At 36.7% G+C, this 24,769-nt stretch overlaps 1 protein-coding gene and 1 long non-coding RNA gene across 12 annotated transcripts in view; both read right to left on the bottom strand.

Moving 5' to 3' along the window:
* The window catches only part of LOC111723215, a 6,116-nt gene extending 2,829 nt beyond the window's left edge, over positions 1–3,287 (bottom strand). The window contains exons 1-2 of the long non-coding RNA XR_002771801.1: positions 2,829–3,287; positions 2,391–2,473 (exon numbers count right to left, since the gene is read on the bottom strand). This is a non-coding gene — a long non-coding RNA (uncharacterized LOC111723215). The remainder of the gene's footprint in view (positions 1–2,390; positions 2,474–2,828) is intronic.
* ROBO2 (roundabout guidance receptor 2) overlaps positions 1–24,769 on the bottom strand; it is a 595,724-nt gene that overhangs the window by 452,504 nt on the left and 118,451 nt on the right. The gene's annotated exons all lie outside the window — the stretch shown is intronic.

The following is a 24,769-nucleotide window of genomic DNA, read 5'->3' as shown; positions in this document are numbered from 1 at the left end:
CAACTCCTGGGCTCAAGCGAGTCTCCTGCCTCAACCTCCCAAGTAGCTGGGACCACAGGCACCCGCCACAACGCCTGGCTATTTTTTGGTTGCAGCCATTATTGTTATTTGGCGGGTCCAGGCTGGATTTGAACCCGCCACCTTAGGTGTATGTGGCTGGCGCCTTAGCCGCTTGAGCCACAGGCACCGAGCCTCAACCCGATTTTCATAGTGACTCTTCTGTCTTCTCAGACATGGACTTAAAATCATGGAGGTGCCTGTCTCCATCTTTGCATTTGATCCTAAGACCATGACTTTCCCAGGTTGCCCAGGCCTGTAATTTAACCTAAACTATTCTTACAAATGAATCTCCTTCCCAGTCACCCTCCTGATTTTTGGTTTCCTGCTTTCCCACAAAGGTTGCTGCTATATCATCTAAATGATCATTCATTTTATCAGTATTGCCTGATTCATATTATCCTATAGTCGCTAATACGTGGTTCTAATATCATTACTTCTTGTTCAAAATTTTTCATGTTTCCTCTTTGTGCTCTGATTAAATTGAGTCAGAATTCTTCAATCTAGAATTCAAGAGTCCTTACTATATAATTGCAGTCTAAATTTCTGTTCTATCACATGCTATTTCTCTTTTGATGTTCTATAGACATAAAATGAATGTGTAAGATTCTTGGAGCTAACAGCTTCATAGTTCATCATATCTGCAGGCACAATGTGGGGAAGCAGGGAGCACAGTGGTCTGGCATGGACTCCAGAGCCAACCACTTACAAACTATGGCTCTTACCAATTACTACCAGATATAGGACCTCAGGCAAGTTATTTAATCTCTCTTTGACTCACTTTCTGCATCCGTAAAATGAGAATAGTTACAGGATTTATCTCACAGTGTTGTTGTGAAATATATGAGTTGTAAATTCAAATTGTTAAAAAGATTATGTGGCTCAATGTAGCCTTAACTATTAAATGTAGATGATATTTTTCAAAAAAAAAAGACTACATAATGACAATAAGACAGCATTAAAATACTAGTATTTAAGGGTACCTAAAATGCTACTGCTATTATGAAGTCTTCTGAATTTTAAAATTAAATGTAATTCTTTTTCATTATGAAATTCTATAGAAACTTTCCATTTCCTATGTTGTCCAGTTTTAGAATGGAGAGTATGCTTCCATTTTAAAGAAGAGTTAGTAAAGAGTGAGACTAAAAGAGTAGATATTTGACAGTTAGAGACTGGTTTTAGAAATAAAGAAAAACTTAAAATAAGCTGTTAGGTTTATTCATCCTAGACATGAATATTGGGACAGAAATGAAAAAAAATGATACATAAAGATTTGAAGAAATCTTGAGGTAAACAATGATTGCTTGACATATGATAATTATATTTTTTTCATGAAATTCAAGTTAAAGTCATCTGCTAAGAATGAAAACAGAAATGGCATGAGGGCAGAGGATATTAACTAGAGATATATTTTAAAGTGGAAAAAAAAAAAAGGGCTACAAGTAGCATTAGCACCTAGGAGAAATGTGCTGACGTGAATAGTTTTTATTTTAAGCGTATTAATAAAAGTCAATTTCTTTATAATTGCCTAAAGAAATCCTTTGTTTTGCAAGAGTAGTTTGTATATTCTGAAATTTCAAAACATTCTGACTATTCTCTATAATTGAGGCAATGTTAACGAACATTTAAAATTCCTGATTAGAAGGACAGTGTTAATCAAGCAATGCAATGGGGATGGGACACTCATGGTTCAGTTAATGCCTTGGTTAAAAAAGGTGTTGTTACTTTACAAGATACTTTGTGTAGAAAAGCTACAGATTGGATGTACTAACAGGAAGAAAGTGAGTGAGAAATGAAGACTTAGCAAAGCAGTGTGGACGATCATGGTTATTCTGTTTACTTCCATTTTTTCTTGTACTTTGGGGTAAATAATGAATAATATGTAAATGGCAAGTCTGGGCTATATCACCAATTTAACTTTCGAGCTGGCTGCAGCATTGTATGTCACGATGAGAAAGTAGAAGATGCCAGATGGTAGGTATGCAGAGTCAAGAGCAATTTCCCTGATGGTCAATTCTGAGAAAACAAAGGTTGTAGTTTCTAGCCCCTGAGAATTAGAGGAGATAATATTACTTTTTATGTGTATAGCCACTGGGCCTTTTAATCCTTTTAGATATAATATCTTCAGAAACAAGATATGCATTGCTAACTGATTAGGCATAGACCAAGGTATCTAAGAATAACTAATCTTTTAACAATCTTTAAATATAAATAATGCTCTAGAATAAATTTATATAACATACATGTGCTTTTTTATGTGAAAAATAATAAACAGTGTCAGGACCTATTTTTAAATGAGGAAACTGAAGGTCATAAAAGGGTACGTAACTTACCCAGGATCACATGATTTTTTAAATAGCCAAGCAAAGCTCAACACCTGGGCCTCTCAGACAACAGATCTGAAAGTTGTTACAGCCTACATGTGAAAGGGCAAACACAATTAGGGAAAAAAGAACATGAAAATATCAAGTGTATGTCTTGTCCTTTTAACAATTATTTTGCCAAATTATTAATTTGAAAAAAAAAAGAATAATGATGTGGGAACTTTTCATGAAATACTAGAGCTCTCCTGAGATTGAAAAATATATATATTTGAATATATTAATCTTTAAAAATAAGTATTTGACAATCTTCTTTATTTAAATAAAACTTTTAAATCATATATCAGATTGAAGCCTTAAATACATAAAAATTATTAATATGCTGTGTATTCTTCAAATCTACCCACATCATTTTAAAATAGCTTTCTTCCCTTTACAAAATGTTCTTACCTTTCAAAGTCTTCACATGTTAGAGCCAATGTTTTCTAAATCAAGGGTGGCTCTTCTTTGTGATTGATTCTGCCTTGTTGATTTACCTTGTCTATCTACCTGACATCTCCACTCCATTCAGAGTTCATCGAATGCAAACATTCTTCTGATTAATGGCTAATTTATTATTTGCCTTGCAAATGTTTATCTGCTGGGAAATGGGATAAATACTTCAGTTCTGACAAGTAGGAGGGCCACTACTCAAGGCCTGATGGAATGGTCAGTTGATGGCATCCCAGAGGACCCAGGCCCTGCTTTGGGTTTCTGAGACAATCTTCAGAAAAGCGAAGTATCTATTTTTAATGAGTGCAATGGAAAATCAATTAGCCCACGGTTTATGGAAGAAAACTAATGATAACTTTTGTATGGCATTGTATAAGCTCAACCCAAAACAAACTCCACATGTAACCATTTAAAGTATTGAAACTACTTATGTAAAATGAAAGGTCAGCACCAAAATGATAGATTTGTTTATATATTTTTCTGACCAAAAAATAGCATTCCTGAAAAGACTTAAAAGAACATACACACAAAAAGAACACTTAAAATCCCTTAAAATAAAAACCAAAATGGACAAATATGAAAATGCTAACAATACTCTTCTTTAAATGGTAGGATAATCTGTGGTTTTATAGCATTGCTTTAATGTTTGACAATTTTTAAAATATATATGTTCAATTTTAACACATACATGGCATTTAAAAAATACTTCTCACAAAGAAGAAAAGATCTGATGTAAATCATACTTGCCACATAGGTGGGAGCTAATCAACCACCATATATTTAAAGACACTCCTCTCTATCACGACCAATTCTTTGGAAAGCCAGTCTCACCAGGCAATTAAGTATAAGCTTAAAAAGTATTTCCAGACAACATGCTTTATAGAGATGTTAATGAAAATATTTGTATCTGAGAATGCACAGAACCTTTCAGTTTGATGTTAAGAAAAAAAATCTGATTATAAAGGGTTTCTAATTCCTACAAAACAAAGGTATGTAAGTTTGACTCTATGAAATTTACACAGTATGAAATTTTCCAAACAGACATTTCCAGCAGAACATAGCACTCTAAGAAGTGATTAAGCTCAATATAATGAATGATGTTACGTAAATTGCACTAATGAAATAGTAAAAAGAATAGCCTCATTCTGAGAAAGAGATATAGCTACTAGACAATTCTTGTGCTTCAGGCACTCTGACTAATTTAGGTATTAGCTTCTTTAAGTGTTAAGGTAGGCTTTGCAAGTATGGATTTTTTTTTAAAAAAATTACTGAAATTACTAAGCCATGGACAGAGAGAAATGGACAACATGAAAATGATCAGAGAAATTTATAGAAAATCTGTAAATGCGCACATGTACTATCCACCCTGCATGGAACAAACTCCACACAAATGATGCTTTTCTGACCAAATTATGGAATTCAGTCCCTCCTTCTCATGCCTATGTAGCACAACTCATCAGTTGTGCATGTGAATTTTTGCCAGTGAGAGGGGCTCAGCAGGAAAGTCATAAAACTAAACTTAACTCACGTAGAAACATAATGTGACTATTTCTATAAAGCATAAACATACCGACTTTTAAGCCCATTGGAATGGTCCAGAGTTTATTTTCATTAGAAAAAAAGGGAAAGGATATGTTGTTGCTCTGATATTAACTCTCAAGTAGAAATGATGCCAACAATTATTGGTACAGCCCCACCAATACTCTAAGATTAATTTTCTAAGCACGAGGAAGCAGGCTGCCGTTACCTCCCTGGTAAAGGTGATGTGCTGTAGGCCTGTTATTCAGACATCATATACGTAACCGGTCCTGACAACTGCTGATTATATCTTTTTTACAAGAGTGCTTTCCTCTCTTTTTGTTTGCCAGTTATATCCTCTAGTGTATATGCCAATGCAGGCAATGTCCCATCACTGGTAATTGTCACTGGGCTGTCCGTCAGTGACGAGGAGAAAAGGGTGACAGCCTTGACATCCCACCAATCATCCCTCTGGAAAATTGATATTGTCCTTCCCAGTAAACAATAGCTCAAGAATCGACCCGTCTCACCGGCACATCCCTGAACAATCAGCTTCCATTAAGGGCAGAAGCCACACATTTATCCCACCACAGCCCAATCAATAGGAAACCGACTTTTTCTGTCCCTTTTAAGCACCTTCTGCTTGTATTTTTCACTTAATACCCCCCAGTTACAAACACCTTGTGGTCATCACTGGCTTGAATGGAATTCAGAATAGAATTTTAAACATTCGTTAAAAGGAGTAGAGAAACTTTTAATATATGTTGATTATTTTAGGTTAATGTCTTTAATCCCTAAACATTGAAGACGGGTAAATTTCTGCTCATGTTAGATGAGTGATTTTTTAAATTTTTATAAACCGTTTTCATTACCTTTTCTCCAAACTCTAAGGGATCTTATAATATCGTTTAAATAGAAATCATAATTATGACAAAATAAAACCAGATAACCGTGGGGTCAATTCACTATGGTTTTCCAATAAAATGACATTAATACAATACACATATATATATTTAATATTAACAAATCACAAGTGTTGACTGACTGAATGGAGAAAGTCATGGTCTGATGATGTACAAAGCACTTCCTTAACTCACAGATTCTTAAAGATCCCTAAGAATTCCTAACATTTTAAATGTTCTAAGGTATTAGTTACAATAAAAGCTCATTAAATGCAATATTTTTTCAGTGAGTAAAAATATATATGTGTGTATATATGTGTATATAAATGTGTATGTATATGTATAGTCTGTTTTTGTTAACACATATATGTTTATTTAACGAGCTCATATACATTTAAAAATTAAATGCATTTTTTTATTATACTCTTCGTTGTATACCCAATGACTATCTGGAAATTCCAAGATTTTAGGAATAAATAAAAACCTACTTAGTCCATATTGACAATTGTTATTAAATATAATTTAATAACATTTGAACAGCCACCCAGATAATACCACCTAGATAGAATATGAGAATGGATAAAGAAAAGACAGGATTTCACTACAGTGACTGAGAGTGTACACTCTTTACAAGGTGACAGGTGTCAGCTCTGGAGGGAAGGCAGTGGTCAAAGGATCATGCCAGAACACTCACTTGCTGATTTATGAAGCTTCCCTGGTGTCAGTCTCAGAGCCTGATGTGCTGCTCTATTTATGGACCCGAGTTAGGTACAAAAAAAGGAAGCAGTCAAGGGAAACCCATCACTGTCAGATCCCACCCCACCCCCTGAGACCCTGGGAGCACGGCGGTGGGGAGGCTCCTGCTGGACTCCTGCCCGCCTTGTGGGGAACTGTGTCTCTTTCCATTGTAAGCCCCAACCTTTGGAACACTTTTAAGTCATGAACTAACTTCTTAGAGTGACCTTTATCTTTTGATTTAGAAAAAAGAAAGCAAAGTAAAAAAGGAGAAGAAAGACAAACATCAAGGCGGTAATACCTAGAGCAGGTTTCTAGCTTAACTACTCAATCAGAGCTCCAGAGAAAAGTTTTCACTGAAATAGTAGAGGTAATTAGGTTTGACTTACAGGTAACCAAGTAATTTTCAGAAACAACATACAGAAAATGACTTGCATTGTGTTGAGTATATGAAGTTTTTATTAGCAATAATTAAAAATGCCCATTAGGGAGTTTAAATTCTTCTGGTAACCTGGGAAGAATGATTTACAAAATACCCTGGCAAGTTAGAAGGCTGATTATCTCTTGTAAATTAATTTAGTTATTTCATTTTATTTTAAGGCTTTGCCTGGTAAATAACGACAAAAGTTTATTAAAGCTTGACAAATTTCTATACAAAAACTGATATGGATGGCTATTTTAGTCATATGTAGGCATCTAAAATATCTGATTATAAACATTGAAAAAAAATACAATTGTCCAAGTGAAATTTTTAACAGACTGTTAAATAACCACTTTTCCTACAACACTCTAATGACTTCTTCATGAAATCAGTCAACAAGGACACAGACATGTATTTTATTTATTCACATAAATAACGGAAGCTGGATCCAAATGTGTCCCTTCACATATGTGTAGACAGAATTAGAGGATTATCTAAATGGAGAGAAAAATATTCTTATTCTGTGTGTATTCAAGTCTCCCTCCTTTGAACGGTGGAAATAAAATCGCCGTTACTCCCCATGTCCCGTATTCACTTAAAGACAAAGATAACCATTGCACAGATAAAGCCATCGTAACCTGGGACAATACAGTCCCATAGATGGTATTTCTGAACCTTTTTTATCTCACAGCACACTGGAAACTACAGTGCAACTTCCATGATACACTTAAATTATGATGATCAAAAAAAGAGTAATAAAAAAAGAGTATACTTAACTATTCTTTGAACTTCTTTCAAAAGTAATTTAATTAATGATCTTTAAAATTTTTTCACAGCACACCTAGGATCCTCTCATGGCACACCAGTGTGCAGCCACACACCAGTTGAAAAATCATGGCCATGGATGAAAGAGAAGAAAATTACTGAGTTTTCCCAGCCCAATAACACATGTGGTCCTTCTCAGAAAGCAACTTTGGAGTTCTTCAAGATGCCTTGGAGGGATGCACACGTGGTAGAGGCAGAGAGAATCTTCTGCAAGGGTGAAATTGGACCAGTTTGTTCATTCGATCATTAGGACTTTCTGTGACCAAGCAGACTTTTTGTTTTAATTTCCCCCCATAAGACATGAACTTACTAGGAACTTGGGGAAAAAAAATGAACCTGGACTGGTATTTGCTACAACTATGTAACATTCAAATAAGAGGACAAACAAGTAAAAGCTAATGACAATGTAATGAGATATAAACACACAACCAGGAGAGGATGAAGACGTAGCTTGCTTCCTGGTCTGGGTCGCCAGATTGAAGGAGCGAGAAAAGAAGAGCAAGATTTCAAATCAGACATCATAGTTCCCATTCTCCCTGCTAGTTTCTTTTTTAATTAAATCATAACTGTGTACAATAATGCATTTATGGTGTACAATGTGCTGATTTTATATACAAATTGGAATGCTTACATCAAACTGGTTAACATAAGCTTCACCTCACTTGCTAATTTGTTGTGTTAAGACATTTATACTCTATTCTTAGCAATTTTGACATGTACCCTTGCACTGTGCACAATAGGTGAGGTCCCACCAAATACCCTTCCTCCTCCTGGCCTCCCTCCCTCCTTCCCTCCTCTTTCCTGGTAGTTTTTAAGGCAATAACTTGACAAATAAAACTGAGTGGAAAAATTTTCCTTATTGAGGTCAGAAAACTCCATAAAAATGGAGATTACAGAATGACATTTCTTTAACTGTGTATATCTGTGATTATTTTTTCATAACAGGATTTTATAAGACCAAGGCTAACATCAAGCTTAAGAGCCAGACTGGTTATATACAACTCTCCTGACATTGACTTTGTCATGTATTTGGGAGCCACAGAGGTATGCTAAGCAAAGGGCACAGAAAGTTTATTGTTGTGTGTCATGATGGAAAGCCACGCCATCCGGGAGGTCACTGCACCCTCAGCTTTGCTAAATGGACACAATCGATAGCTTAATGGGGATGTTTGGAACCAACATTAAGAGAACCAAATTGGCATATTACAACTCCGTATTTCAAGATATGCATTAAGTTCATTAATTTTCCTCATTTGAATTACAAATTTCATTTCTCGATCAAGATGAAGACAGGTCTCTTATTTATAAGCTCAGATTTTTGCCACGTTAAGTTTTACAGGGAATAATAAAGTTAATGCAGCAGAGAAACATCATGTCACCACTCTTGGGAGACAATTAGTAAGGTCCCATCATCTAGTAACTGATAGAAGTGGCAGGGCACTTCTATAGAAATGTGACAAAATTATAAAGTCACAAGGTTCAAGAGATAATTTAGCATATTAAAAAAATATATGTAGTCTCCATTTCAATAGTGCTAAAATACTCCACACACAAACACACACACAAAATGTGTTTTTAATTTTTTTTTCTAACGCACCATGTCTTCCTAAACCTAGACATCACACAGAAAATTCAAGGTTTTTGAAGAGAACAGAAGAACATTTTTACATTTGTGAAATAAAATGTATCTCAAAATAATACACACAATATATAGCTTTAACTGTCACTCCCGTAGCCTCTCATTTTCTTGAAAATAAAAGAAAAAGGAAAAGTTTCCATTTAGGCTGCAAAAGATGCAATGGAGAAAAAGAGAGAGTGCATTTGCTAGTGACGGAGAGAAAGAGATAAATTTTAAGACCAAATAACCAAAGCCAATGCATGACCCTAAATTACATCAAGGGTCAAAAAAATTATAATAGCTACAACTGACATAATTGGAACAATGGTGTGTATTTGGATATGGACTTTTAATTTTATTTGGAAATGGACTTATAATAAAGTATAAATATTAAATTTCTGGAGTGTGAAAATGTTAGTGCCATTATGTAGAAGAATGTTGTTTCTTAGGTGAAACATGATGGAGTAAAGTGTCACTGCATGAAAATAACAAACGGTATATACATGTATATGCTGAGAAAGAGAGAGACTTCAATGTAACAAGTACTGCACTTAGGTAAAGGATAATGCTTGCTACTACTGGTGCTACTCTTTGAACTTTTCTATAAATCAAAAATTTTCAAAGTTAAAAAAGTAGAGATAAAAGTAGACTCAATCTATAGAGGCAAGATTAAACAGGTTCTCTTAAAAGAAAGGGTCAAAATGGGGTAAGAGAGGGCTTCCTCCGTGCTTTTCCTGTTCTATTCCATAATGTGGGGACTGTTGGCAGATGTGTTCAATTAGTAAAAGTTCGTGAAGTAGAATACTTAAGATTTTTTTACACTTTTCTAGATATACATTATACTTCAATTAAAATTTACAAAAATATGTGTCAGAAAGTATGGTAAATTTATAAATATTTCAAAAGATCATCACTATTTGTTTTTTAATTTTCTCATCCTGGTATGATTCTTTAAATGTGAAAATTATAGACATGAAATATCCCTGATGCCAAATAAATAATAAAAAGGGTTGTTTCTTATTTCATTTTCTATACCTGGGTTAGTTTCTATACAAATGTCACCTTCTTTTTAAAATCTAACCTTTGATTTTGAGATTCATCTGCAGTTATAAGAAACAATACAGAGAGATAACGATTGCGCCCTTTACCTAGTTTCCCTACCAATGGTTACTTCTTGCAAAACTATATCCAACCAGGACACATATATCCATATATAATTTTATCTATGTCTCTTATTAGAGTAGCTCTTTTAACAGACTCTATTCAGTGTGGAGTTGATGAAATATCTAGTTCAGGCTCAACACCCATAGCACAGTGGTTACAGTGTCAGCCACATACACCTGAGGCTGGTGGGTTTGAACTCAGCCCGGGCCTGCTAAACAATGACAACTGCAACAACACACAAAAAAATCCTAGCATGGTGGTGGGTGCCTATAGTCCCAGCTACTTGGGAGGCTGAAGTAAGAGAATTGCTTAAGCCCAAGATTTGAGGTTGATGCCACAGCACTCTACCAAGGGCAACATAGTGAGACAACATAGTGTCTCAAAAAAAAAAAAAAAAAAAAAAAAAAGAACTATCTAGTTCATTCAAATATATTACAATTTAAGAACAATACTGTGTGCCTATGAACATACCTATTTTATCTATGCATATATCTGTCGAGCCATCCATCCATTCATTCTTTCAGAGATAACAATTTTTGCTATGTCAAAAATAAGTTTAAAAGATGGATACCTTTTTAAAGCATGACCATAAGATATTTAGTTAAATGAGTATAAACCAAGTGCATTCAAAATACTTGAGCTTTTTTTTGAGACAGTCTCACTCTGTCATCCTGGGTAGAGTGCCATGGTTCTGAAGCTCACAACACATGGGCTCAAGCAATCATCTTGACTCAGCCTTCCAAGTAGCTGGGACACAGGCACCCACCACAATGCCAAACTAGTTTTCTATTTTTAGTAGAGATAGGATCTCATTCTTGCTCAACCTGGTTTTGAACTCCTAAACTCAAGCATTCCACCTGCCTCTGCCTCCCAGAGTGCTAGGCTTACAGGAGTGAGCCACCACGCCTGACCTTGAGCTCTTATTATGTGTTCCAGACAATGATTAAGTATGAAGCACAAGGTGATGAACAAAATGGAGACATCAATCAAGTTGAAAAAATGAATATGCAGATATAATTTCAAATTATGATAAATACTATAGTGTGAAATGACTGGGCATTGTGAAACAAATATCAGAAGTACTCTAAAACAATGCCAGCAGTTATAGTTGACCTGAGTGATTAAGGAGTTTAAAATGATATAGCATTCAAAACCAATGGCCTACAACACAAAGTATGTCATGGCATTATTAGAATCTCTGTAAGTAAACAGCTGAATGATTAGCAGGACCACTGGCAGCATCAAGTTGCCCTCCACCTTACATGAATGGTTAGATATTTGTAAATTACTTATGTAATGCAAAATAACCATTTGTAAAATCCATTTATGAGTCTTTTATTCTTAGACATGTTTATATGGAAAAAGAATATCTTTTAAAAAAAGATTTAAAAAAATTAGTAGACAGCTTTGATACCAGGAACAATAAAAACATTACACAATATTCAAATGAAACCAAACCTGTAACACCATCTTTACTGAAGCCTCCGAAGCAATCCTCCCCTATAGCATTTGAGAGTCTCCCGACTCCAGTGCCAATCCCTCCCAAACACAGGCCTGAATGTTGTAAATCCTCCATTGCCTTATTAGAGGAAAGAGGAAATAATGCTTTTATAAAGGATAAGTTATTTAATTCCTATAGAAAGGAGGCTGTTGTCAACATCTTTTGCTACATCACTTATAATCAAGGAGCAAGTGACACAGAGGCAGGTGTATACTATTTGCATTAGCAAAGTTTTAGGAATTCATTAAGGCACTGAACTTGGCATTCATAAATGGTATTTCTTGGATCTTGCTTATGGAAATAGTTGTTTATCAGCTGGAAAGTCATTTTAATTAAACACAGAAACAATGGTGTCTGTTTTCTTTGCACAATACTTTTTATTCACTCTCTGTCCGGAGGACATCTGAATGTGTGAGGTCAATAATTACTAAGCCAAGTGTTAATGTCAGTATCTATTTTCCGATCAGAATTATGTACTTAGTCCAAGAATTTCAAAATGTAAAGGGTGAAAGTAAAACTCCAGTACAAGGATATACCATGTTTTTATTGCTGGTATGGACATGATATTCATTCTTAAGCTGTCTTTTTTTTTTTCCTTTTTAACTATCATGTTTCACAGAGCACACTTTTCTCACATCTGTCCTGTTTATGTATCTGGAGAGCTATGACTTACAGAGGTTTGCAAAAGTCCCAACTTAAAATATGGTAAATTAACTCTCAAATCTCTACAGATTTCACTTGTGAAGAGATGGATTATACCTACGTCTTCTTTAGAAAAAGATTATGTTCTTAACATACTATTGGTATTGCTGAATTTGTACTAGAATAATTTCCTCCCTTCGTTATTGTCACACTACTATTTCCTATATAATTTGGAGGAAGTTGCTCATCTCAGAATGGAAATATTCTTGTTCAGAAAGGAAACTATGTGTTTGGGTAACGAACCATGATAACAAAGGAAGAGGTAAGAAAGCAGAAAGAGGAAGGTATCAGAACAGAATAAGAAAATGAAATGACTGCTGCTTGCCTCGAGAAGCAGCAAGAAGAAAATGCATTTTCAGAAATACCTGAGAGGGAATAAAAGCTACCTGGTTGATATTTCAAACATAAATATGTATTTCCAACTATGATGTCTTAGAAGAAAACAAAACTAAAATATCTTTAAGCTATATTTCAAAAACTAAAAACAAATTGCTATGAATAACTATCTACCTAAAATTCAACTATGTTACAGACTGTCCCATAAATCACCCTTAGAATCACCGTACCTAGGCAAAACAGGAAATTGTAGCTAAATAGACTTTTATTTGCAAGATATTCATTACAAAATTGTATAAAATATTTACAAAATATTACCTGTGTGTTGGCCACCTCTTCGTAAAATTCTATAATGGATATTTTGTACATAAAGGTATATTTAGCTACAATCTCCCATCTTCCCTGTGTATGGTGACTTTTGGGGTGGTTTGGGGGACACACTGTACTTTCCTCCTGTTATGTAAAAGGATATGAAAGTGACATAATACTGAAAAGAAGCTAAATCTTTAGCTTTAGTTTTAATATAAACTAAAGCAAAATTACGCACATTTGTCCTTAATGAAGAATCCAAACATGGCTTGAAGAATTGTCACCACTGGCAACATTTAATCCTAAACTAAATCAACAACGCTGGTACCGTCGTCAAATGAAGCCTATATCTGAACAGTCCCATATTACTTCATATGCAAATGAAGCATCATAAAAATAGTGCTGAGACTGCTTTTTCTGCAAGATGGAACTTTGTGTTACAGATGCAAAAATTCAATTCTAAATACATAATTATTATTACGGTCATAATGTGTTTCCCCCAACGCTTAAACAAACAACAAAAACCCTCTGGGACCCACATGCCCCAGCCTAGGCGGTCGTGCTCCACTGGTTCCATCTCTCTGAGAAGCACTAGCCATGAAGCTTACAGGGACAGGACGCTGGAATTAGCAGCTTCGTTCAACCCAATGGAGGGCTGCTTCCTTTACCTATCTGTGTAACCAGTTAACTATTCAGTCATAAAGAATGCTTTAATAACACTTTGCATATTCCAATTCAATTGGAAATTGGGGAAATTATCATAGTTATAAGTTATTCCTCAGGAGAATAATGCTCAATGCAAGCAGTTCAAGACAACGTACAATTTTACACTCAAGTCTTACTTTTAGTTTAAAATTACAGTATCAGTATTTCTCAGGGTCAATATAATCTGCAACTCCTGTGTAATTACATGCCAAGACTCCAGTAATCATATGCTCAGTATCTGACATGAAGTAGCAGTACAAAACTCTAGCTCAAATATGATTTTCTGTACCACATTGGCGACTGCTTACAGCTACACTGCCTGGTCTGTCCCACAGATAAACAGTTTCATTACAATTACTGAACTTTCAGTTTATAAAACAAAATGATTCAGGGAAAGAAATAACTCGACTTCTTTTTTCATTGTAACAACAGCTCCAGCTTATGAAAATACACTATTAATTTGGTAAATTTCACTAATTAAGAATGTGTAATACCCCCAACGAGTCAATCCAATGAAAATATCTCAAGAAAATATGAATAAATATCTTTACCAAAATATTTCCACCACTTGTAATAAAAATATTTTTCTTGATGAGCTTTATAAAATATAATTATCAAGTTTTTAAATTTAGATTAAGTATTCAAAACTCCCAATTATTTTAGTTATCTTTGTATATAAAATGCTAACCATACATAAACTACTTTTCTTACTCACTAGGAAAGACCTTGTCTACTTTTTTAGGTAATAAATAAGGTTTTCAAGGTATAATTGAAAATTATGCCTTGCATGGTTGTCCATCAAAACTTCTGTTAGGAAAGCACCATGTTCCGTGTATGTGGTGAACTGAGCACACACAGCAACCTGTCATGTCTGGCAAATTTATTTTTTTCTCTATATTATTTCCACTTGCCCTTCATTATTTCTTATGTCCAACCTCAAAGCAAAGAACTGCTATTGATTTTAAAATTTGATAAATCATTGACAATAAAATAGCTATCTATATAACCTTATTGTTGAAGAAACATAAAAGAATAGTGTTAAGTAGGGGGAATTGAAATGTACATCATCAATTATTTTAGTTTCAACTGAGCCCAAGTAGAAATTCTTCATTGTTATGAAATATTCATTTTATTTATCCACTTTTATAATTTCTAGATATTTATATGAGCTACTCTGAATTTTACATTATTGTTAAATTGACCAAGTTCAGCCATATTCCACAGTCTGCTTCTTCTGATAGTTTTTATTCTTTGATGTGGACATGTAGACATTACTCTTCTCATTTTCTAGGCAACGTTAACTAAATCACCTGCACTATTTTCACAAGTGACATTGGCGACTAAAGTGTATTGGACACAAAGTATATTGTGTATATTGAAAAGTACTGGACACGAGGTCTACTAACCAGGCTTGGCTTTAGTGGAAATCCACTGCGGAAGAGCTGGGTAAAGACTGCTGCCAAGACTACATTACGTAAACCAGGGATCCTGCTAAAACACCCCCTGGTGCAATAGCTGGAAAATTCATTACTAAAATGTAGTAATCATCTCGCACGGTACCAGAAGATTGCACGCATTACCTCCTGCCGATTGAAGTGGGAATAACTAAAAGAAAAAGGGTAATGATGGTCGTGGGAAATTGAATTTTCATGGCCCTGATCTTCTGTGTCATTCTATTTGCATGAGAACAATGTTAGCTGCAGACATTACAGGACCCTAATGAGAACAGTAGCTTCTCCCGATGGGCAGGAGCCAAGATGGGTGTTGATGAAACCAATCTATCAATGCGATTGTAAAAGGTACAACAGTCTCTGCCTTGCTCAGAGCCCGGATGGGTGGGCCTTCCATGTGAGAAGAGAAGAAATTAAGAATGATGACTTGAGAGACTTCAAAGCACACTCGCCGCGCTGTCAGCTGGCTCTTAATGATAACGTACTACTGCTTCCCTTAAAGAGCTTCATGTCTTATTCAGGGTAAATGGTGAAAATGTGGCATTTTAGAACCCATGATGTGTTTTTCTATTGATGCTGTCAGTGTGACCAGCCGCTGAAGGAAGAATTGTTTGTCAGCTTCCATTCTCTTCAGTGATTTATCAAACAGTGGCAGTTCATGCATGCAGTATCAGAAGTGGAATAAATAACTTAACAGCTCCACACTGGGCAGTCACATATTTTATTAAGCTGCCACCAACCCTGGGGCAATTCAGCATGTCAGAAGACGAATTCTTCTGGGGGAGTCCCTTAGCACATACTTTTAGTTATAAGCTAATACTTACTGCAAGTATGTATTATCTAAGATGCGGAAAACATCTCTTGAGTTGCAAAGCTAGAGATGCATTTAGCCCTTGGCCCTAATCTTAAGGTCATGAGTAAACTAAGAATGATATTCATTATTTATGTATTCAATTTGTAAACCACTTTTTCTCCAAAGAATTCACCTGTCTCTTGCAGTATCCCCAGTTACATACACTAACTTACCTCATATGGTGAGCAATCTGTTTTCCACATACTGAGCTACATTAGTAACTGAATGGGTAGTTGTCTAAATTATAGTTATTTAAGGGCCAGTAATAGTCTTCAAACATCCATGGCAGGGACTATTCCCATAATGCCTGTGTAAGCCTTGAGAAAGGTTTTACTAACCAATTTTGATTATCAATGTGAACTACCCAGTGTCGGCACAGACCTTATTGAGTCCCGGCTTTTGTCCATTGCTTGCATCACACGTTGCCAACTGAAAAGTCCTTCCAAGTTTTCCCCACTAACCTTTTTCACCACAGGTTCGGCCTATGAGAGAACAACTCTATGATAACTTCTAGTGACTCTATTTAAGGACAAGGGAACTAAAATAAGATTAATTTCTTTCTTTCTTCTTTTTTTTTCTTAAGACAGAGTCTTACTTTGTCACTCCCAGTAGACTGCTGTGGCATCACAGCTCACAGCAGCCTCAAACTGTTGGGCTCAAGAGATCCTCTTGCCTCAGCCTCCTGAGTACCTAGGACTACAGGCACTTGCCACAATGCCCGTATTTTTTTTAGAGACAGGGTCACATGAGCTCAGGCGATCCACCCGCCTCAGTCTCCCAGAGTGCTGGGATTATAAGCATGAGAAACTAGACCTGGCCAAGATTAATTTCATAGGAGAATTCTGAGTTGTAATTTTTAGACTTCCTCACCCATTTTTTTAAATCAAACAACTGAACTACGAAGATGTAGATTAAAGTAGGGGCAATCAGGGCTACTGATTTGTTTCCAGATTGTCTCTGTATACTATTATTACTTATCTCCCACAACTGCTGTGGGAATTTTAGTAAATTTAGTAAAGTTTGCCCTCCAGAATCTAGTATAAGTAATGTCTAATACAGAAACAGTGTCTCAAAAGCTCATTTATAGTTGGTTTTAATAATACAGAATGAAATTCCGCATAAGCAATAGTTACCTTCAATACACAGTGAAGTGAAGCAAGAATTTTAGTGTCAATTTATACTCAGCATGCCCCCAAACAGGTAATGCACACCTTCTTTACATGTTACTAATTGCTAATAACACCCCATGGACTCCAACAGCCTTCAGGGTTACCTAGTCCTTTTCAATGGAAGCAGAGGTGATATGTAAATAATTGCTCCACATTCACACAGAAGGCAAAAGAATTCTTCAAGTGTAAACTTACCGTAAGTTTCTCTCCTTGGAAATTCAATGTGGGAATTAGATAATCATTCAGTAGCCATAATTAAATAAAATACAACTTTTAGCAAAGGACATTAAAGTTTAATGTAGTTTGCAATGAGAAGACTCAAATAATTTTTAGATATTTTAACCTTTTAATTATCAGCTATCCTAAATATACTTGAGAATGCTGATTACGATAAGTGGCATAACAATATGGTTTTCAGTACTTAGTGATCATCGGAACCAGCTGGAGACTGTTACAGCACCTGTTCTTGGGCTCCATCCCAGAGTTTCTGGTTAAGTAGATCTGGAAATAGGGGAAGAAGGAGCGAATCAAGAATTCATATTTCTAACAGGTTCACAAGTGATATTGTTGAGGCTGTCGTGGAGACCACGCTCTGAGAACAACCAATATAAATCAAGAAGAGGACCAACATTAGAGATATAAAAAGGCTATTCAAATTCTAGGCTTTCTGTTCATGTGTTAGCTTAAGTCTTCTGAGTTCTAATGAATATAGAGGAAGAAATACTGAACACTAGCATGAATTTCAGACTAAATGAATTGCTGTTTGCTCACCTACTAAGGTAAAATGTCTGTAATACATGTGTATTACATGAGCTTAAATGTGAAAAATTTATTTCATAAACATCACCAAAATCTTTGAAAGAAACTGTTATATAGATAGAAAAAATGTTCTTTCCAGTGAATTTCAAATAGCCAACATGTGTGACTATGGGTCCAACTAATAATGGTCTTCTCATGTCACAGGTCTATCAGTACCTTATCAATCAGGCTATCAATGCAGAGACAGTTGATAATTGGGGTTCAATTAAGTTGGCATTAATATCAATTTAATGGCAGAAAGTGAAAAATGCTTGATATACGTAATTATACAATCTTACATTATTTACCATGAACTAAATAAATCAAACCGGAACAAATTCCCAAGACATTTTCTAGCCAACATCAGCCCTTTCTTGATTCATTTCAACCCAGAGCCAACCTACAACTTTTCAACCAATCCAGAAGGACACATAATTTATGACAAAGCTGAGGAGAAAAATCTAGGAGATCTATATTGTTTATTTTTTATGTTTTCAAGTTCATAATTTCAAATATTTATTGTGTAAAGTAGAAAAATAATTATTGGGATTAAAGTTGTACTGAAATGATATAGGGGAGGGGCTGCTTCACTTGTTACTAGAACTACTGAAGTGTTTTAGCAAACTGGACTAGTGCACGCCACATGTCGGAGGACTACCTCAAACTTAAAGGCAACAGGGACTATGTAATATTGGAAGACGCAGGTGCACCAAAGTGAGATGAGCACTGTATGACGACTCTAGCTAAAATGTGGCAAGTAGGATGAACAGGGCCCAGAGTGTGTTCAGGTGGGCTGTGTGCTAGTCCAGGTGATGAGAGCCTGACTGGAGTGTCATAGGTGGAGTGGGAATAAAGAGGCTTGAATGAAGAAATGCCTAAAAAAGTAACATTTGCAATTCATATGCCTTCAATATGAAAAGAAGGGTGGTACATGGACCGGAAAGCTGGATGTTCTACTTGAGGTGAAGAACCTCTGAGACAAAGAAAAGAATATTCAAGCAGGCGGAGGTGGGGTTATGGGGCAAGCTCATAAGAGAGGTTGAGAGGAAGATGGAAATTTGCATGCTTTTTAAAAAGAATGCCAATAAAAGAAATGAATGCAGAAGGGTACTTCTAAATAGGGTAAGGAGGGGTCTCTGAGATGTAAAATGAAGTGGACTGGAATATCCTATAAAAGGGACTTAGAAAGGCAGGTGAGGGAGGGAGAAAGCAGGGAAGTGCTGGGTCCAGAAAGGCAAGGAGCACAAGTGTTTCAAGGACATAAATGGGAACAGTAGACAACGTCAAATGCTTCAGAAAGATCCAATAGAGATAAAAAATGCACAAAGTTTAAGAACAGGGTGGTAACTGGTGACTTTCAAAAAAAACTGTGTTAGTAGAATAATTAGACCTGAATTCTAATCTCAGTAGGTGTGTTAGTTTTCTATTAAACAACTAACATATGTGTTAGTTTTCTATTGCTGTTGTAACAAATTCCCAATATATACCAGATTAAATAACACAAATTGATTATTGTAGGAATCTGGACAGAAGAGGCCAAAATGGTGGACTAAAGCAGCCCACACACAACTTTCAAGGAGAAGATCAAAATTTGCGAGTAGAAGCCGACTTGCTAATTGGCCTTCTTGGAGGGAAGATTGGAAGTGGCATCCATGGCTGGGAAAAAGAGAGAAACCTGGGGCTCCAGGCTCCACCCACAAATCCTGTGAGTCAGGCTGTGAGGGAGGCCCACCGTGGGCCTCTGCACTCATCAGGGAGCTGTTTCAAAGGGAGCTGCTTTGAGACTGTGGTGTAATATTGCACGTCAGAGTGCACAGGAGAGACCCACTTGGTTCCATGCCAGGGTTTTTGAATCTGATGCCATTCTGAGCTCTTGGGTCTGGAGTGTCCAGTCTACACAGAAATCAGCTGCAACTGACTCTCCATCCCCCTGCAAGACAGAGAGGGAGCAGAAAGAGCAGACATTCCTATACTCTCCATGACGAGGAAGCAAGCACCGCTGTGGATTTCAGGCAGAGCAGCCACCAGCACTATTCAGGAAGTCCCATAGTAACAGCCTTAATGGGACTTGCATGCGGAGAGAGTCCCAGCTGTCTACAACCCTAAATGCCACCCTGTGGACCCACTCCATGTGGCACCATACCTGTGGTCCAGCACCCTGCCACGGACCTGCTAGACATGAGCCACTGTCTGTTGTGTGCCAGGTTTGCACTTAGGCATGGGGGGAGTGAATACCTATATCCCTGACATCCAGGGCCATGGTCAAAGTAGCCTCACCAAGCAAGAACTTCCACTGCAACAGGGAGACCTGGGCAGAGCAACCTCCCCCCCATGTCTGCCTCTGTGGAGTGGGACTCACCCACCTGTCCACCTAAGCTTCTGACAATGGCCTGGGGACCAATGTCGGATGCCACATGAAGATCCCCTGCCTCCAACTTGAATTGTGACAATCACAGGAGAACAGAAAAATGCAGGCTATCGGTGTATCCCCTCCTCGCTTGCTGGATCAGTCTTCCAGAATAGGATGCAAACATGCCATCCAGGGACTTCATCTTCTAAACAGGAGTGTTCCCCCCAAAGGAGAACAAGCGCCAGCAAACCTAGTCACCTGAACCAAGCATAAATGTTTCAGATGGGAAGAAACCAACAACAAAAGGACTCTGGCTACAGGAACAAGCAACTAGTTTGACACCCCCAAAGGATAATGCTAGAACTACCTCAACAGATCCTAACCAAGAGCATATTGCTGAAATGTCAGAAATGGCAAGATGTACGAGATTGAAGAGAAAGTTAAAAATCAACACAAAGAACCAAAAACTATTTCAAGACATGAATTTTAAAAAGTTGCCAAACAGACAGACAACGTAAGAAAATCTAGCAGTCTGAGCATGGCAGCTGACTCCTGTAATTCCAGCACTCTGGGGGCTGAGACAGGTGGATGGATTGAGCTCAGAAGTTCAAGATGTGCCTGAGCAAGAGTGAGACCCCATTTCTACTAAAAATGTAGAAAAACTATCCAGGAATTGTGGTAGGCACTTATAGTCCCAGTTACCCAGGAGGCTGAGGCAAGGGAATCACTTGAACACAGGAATTTGAGGTTGCTGTCAGCTATTGGCAAAAAGGCATTCTTCCCAGGGCGGCAGAGGGAGCCTCTGACTCAAGAAAAAAAAACTTAAGAAAAAAAAGATCATTTAGGGAATTTCAAAATATAGCAGAGCATGAACGAGAGTTTAGAGTAACCAGAAGAAAGAATTTTAGACCTTGACGACAGGCTTAAGTTTTAACTTAAGAGAATTATTGAACTAAGTAAAATAAGCTAAAATAAGAATTATATGTATCCCTGAGGGAAAAGAAAAATCAAAAAGCATGGAATATCTGAGGAAATTATTTAGGAAAACTTCCCTGAGATTGCCAGAGATAGTTATCCAGACACAAGATGGTCATTGAACACCAGAAGACTCATATCAAGTAGGGCATCTCCAAGACCCTGGAGACTTACTTCAACATTCCAAGGACAAAAATAGACAGATCCCACAAAGAAAAAGTCAACAAGGAAACACCAGATTGACGTGCGACTCCAGAACAAATGGGTCTAACAGATATTTACAGAGCACTCTACCTAAAAACTATAGAATATATTTTCTTATCAAGACATAAACCATTTTTCAAGATCAATCTTATCTAAGGCCCAAAACAAGTCTCAGCAAATTCAGAAAAATTAAAACCATACTGTATATATTCTCAGATCATAGTGGAATAAAATTGGAAACCAATTACAAGAAAAATTTTAAATCCATGTGAAGTCATGGATAGTAAATAACCTATTTCTAAACAAGCTTGGGTAAATGATGAAATTAAGATAGAAATTAAGATTCTTCAAACTGAATGACAAAGGAGACATAAGCATTCAAAATCCATGGGATACAGAAAAAGCAGTGCTGAGGGGAAAGATCTTAGCCTAAAATGCTTACACGATAAGGGCAGAAAGTTCACAAATTAATAACCTAATGTAACATCTCAAGCAATTAGAAAAAGAACAAACCAAACTCAAAGCCAGCAAAAGAAATATAACAAATCTTACAGCAGAACTAAATGAAAACCAAAATAAAAAAAAAAGAAATACAAAAGATTAATAAAAAATTGATTCTTTAAAAAATTAAACACAATTAATAAACTACCCACTAGATTAACTAGAAATTGAAGATTAAGGTCTCAAAAAACCTCAATCAGAAATGACAAAGGAGGCTCGGCGCCTATAGCTCAACCGGCTAAGGTGCCAGCCACGTACCCCTAAGGTGGCGGGTTCGAATCCCCAGCCCGGACCTGCCAAACAACAATGATGACTGCAACCAAAAAATAGCTGGGCGTTGTGGCGGGTGCCTGTGGTCCCAACTACTTGGGAGGCGGAGGCAGGAGACTCGCTTGAGCCCAGGAGTTGGAGGTTGCTGTGAGCTGTGATGCCACGGCACTCTACCCAGGGGGACAGCTTGAGGCTCTGTCTCAAAAAAAAAAAAAAAAAAAAAATGACAAAGGAGACATTATAACTTACACCACAGAAATACAAAATCTCATGCATGCATAGTGTGAAAACCTCTATGCATGTAAACCAGAAAACCTCGTGGAAATGGATAAATTCCTGGAAATATACAATGTTCCAAGACTGAATCAGGAAGAAACAAAAATCCTGAACAGACTAATAATGAACAGAGAGATTGAGGCAGTAATTAAAATAAAAAGAAACTGATGAAAGAAATCCTAGATGACAAAAATAAATAGAAAAATACCCAATGCTCCTGGATTGGTGAAATCGACATTGTTAAAATGTCCATAATGCCCAAAGTGATTTACAGATTCAGTAACATTCCCATCAAAATATCAACATCTTACTTCATTTGGAATGGGAAAAGGGCCCAAATAGCTAAAATAATCTTAGTCTAAAAGAACAAATCAGGAGACCTCACTTTCTGTGACTTCACATTACACTATAATGCTATAAAAACCAAACATGGTGCCACTATGAACATAGAGACATAGGCCAATGGAACAGAATAGAGAACTAGAGAGAAACCATGCACTTATGAAAAACTGATCAACAAAGACAAAAACATACACTGTGTGGGGAAAGCACCCTATTCAATAAACGGAGCTGGGAAAATAAGATAGCCACATTCAGGAGAATGAAACAGGGCCCCATCCCTCATCATACACAAAATTAGTTCAAAATGCATTAAAGACTAAAAGCAAGGTATGAAACAACATGAATTCTGCCAAAAATGTAGGAAAAAATCTTCTAATCATAGGCCTAGACAAAGAATTTATGACTAAGACCCTCCATAGCAAATAAAGCAATAAAAACTATAAATAAGAGGGACTTAATTAAATTAAAAAAAAAATCTGAACAGGAAAGGAAATTATCAACTGAATAAACAGGGAACCTACAGAATGCAAGAAAATATTTGCAAACTGTACATCCCACAAGGCCTAATAAAATAGCAAAACAAATCAGCAAGAAACAACCAGTCCATCAAAAAGAGGGCAAAAACATGAACAGGACTTTTTCAAAAGAAGACAGAGGAATGACCAACACACATATGAAAAACAATGCTCAGCATCACTAATCATCAGGGAAGTGCAAAATAAACCACAGACACTACCTTACCCCATCGGAACAGCTACTATTAAAAAGTCAAAAACATACAGACTGACATTAAAGCAGAGAAAAAGAAATGCTTATACACTGTTGGTGGGATGCACAATACAACTCCTATGGAAAACAGTACGGAGATTCAGCAAAGTATTAACAGTAGACCTGTAATTCAATCCACTAATCCTATTACTGGGACTCTATCCAAAGGAAAAGAAATCATTTTACCAAAAATCTCCTGTACTTGAAAGTACGCTGCAGCACAATTCTCATTTCCTAAGATATGGGATCGACCTAAGTGTCCATCAATTCACAAATAGATAAAAATATAAATAAGTATATTTTTATATTTGTACATATGTAAATATATGCACACATACAGGGTGTCCATAAAGTTCGTGTGCAATTTAAAATAGTTAACTATTAGTTGGGTGCCCATAGTTCAGTGGTTAGGGCACGGGCCAAATGCTCCGGGGCTGGTGGGTTCGAACCCAGCCCAGGCCTGCTAAACAAACAGAAAAAAAGAAAATAGCCAGGTGTTTTGGTGGGCATCTGTAGTCCTAGCTACTTGGGAGGCTGAGGCAAGAGAATCCCTTAAACCAAGCATTTGAGGTTGCTGTAAGCTATGATGCCATGGCACTCTACTGAGGATGACAAAATGAGACTCTGTCTCAATTTAAAAAAAAAGAAAGGCTCGTCACCTGTGGCTCAAGTGGCTAAAGTGCCAGCCACATACACCTAAGGTGGCAGGTTCAAATCCAGCCCGGGCCCGCCAAATAACAATGACGTTTGCAACCAAAAAATAGCAGGGCACTGTGGTGGGCGCCTGTGGTCCCAGCTACTTGGGAGGCTGAGGCAGGAGACTCGTTTGAGCCCAGGAGTTGAAGGTTGCTGTGAGCTGTGATGCCACAGCACTCTACCCAGGGGGGACAGCTTGAGACTCTGTCTCAAAACAAAAAGAAAAAAGAAAAAGAAAGAAAAGAAAAGAAAAAAAAAGTTAACTATTACACACGAACTTTATACACACTGTATAAACGTACATACACCATGGAGTACTACTTAGTTATAAAAAGGAATAAAATAATGTCTGTCACTTGGATAGAACTAAACCATTATCCTAAGTGAGGTATGTCACGAATGGAAAAACAAATGCCACGTGTTCTCACTAATAAGTGTGAGCAGAACACACTTATTGAAGTGTGAAGGGTAGAAGCAGGGCCAACAACAGGCAAAGGATATTGGATACTA

This window comes from Otolemur garnettii, unplaced genomic scaffold (assembly GCF_000181295.1).
Source record: "Otolemur garnettii isolate 467f Iridium unplaced genomic scaffold, OtoGar3 scaffold00009, whole genome shotgun sequence".
NCBI classification, from domain to species: domain Eukaryota; kingdom Metazoa; phylum Chordata; class Mammalia; order Primates; family Galagidae; genus Otolemur; species Otolemur garnettii.
Note: the sequence above shows the minus strand (reverse complement) of the source record. Positions and strands in the feature narration are given on the sequence as shown.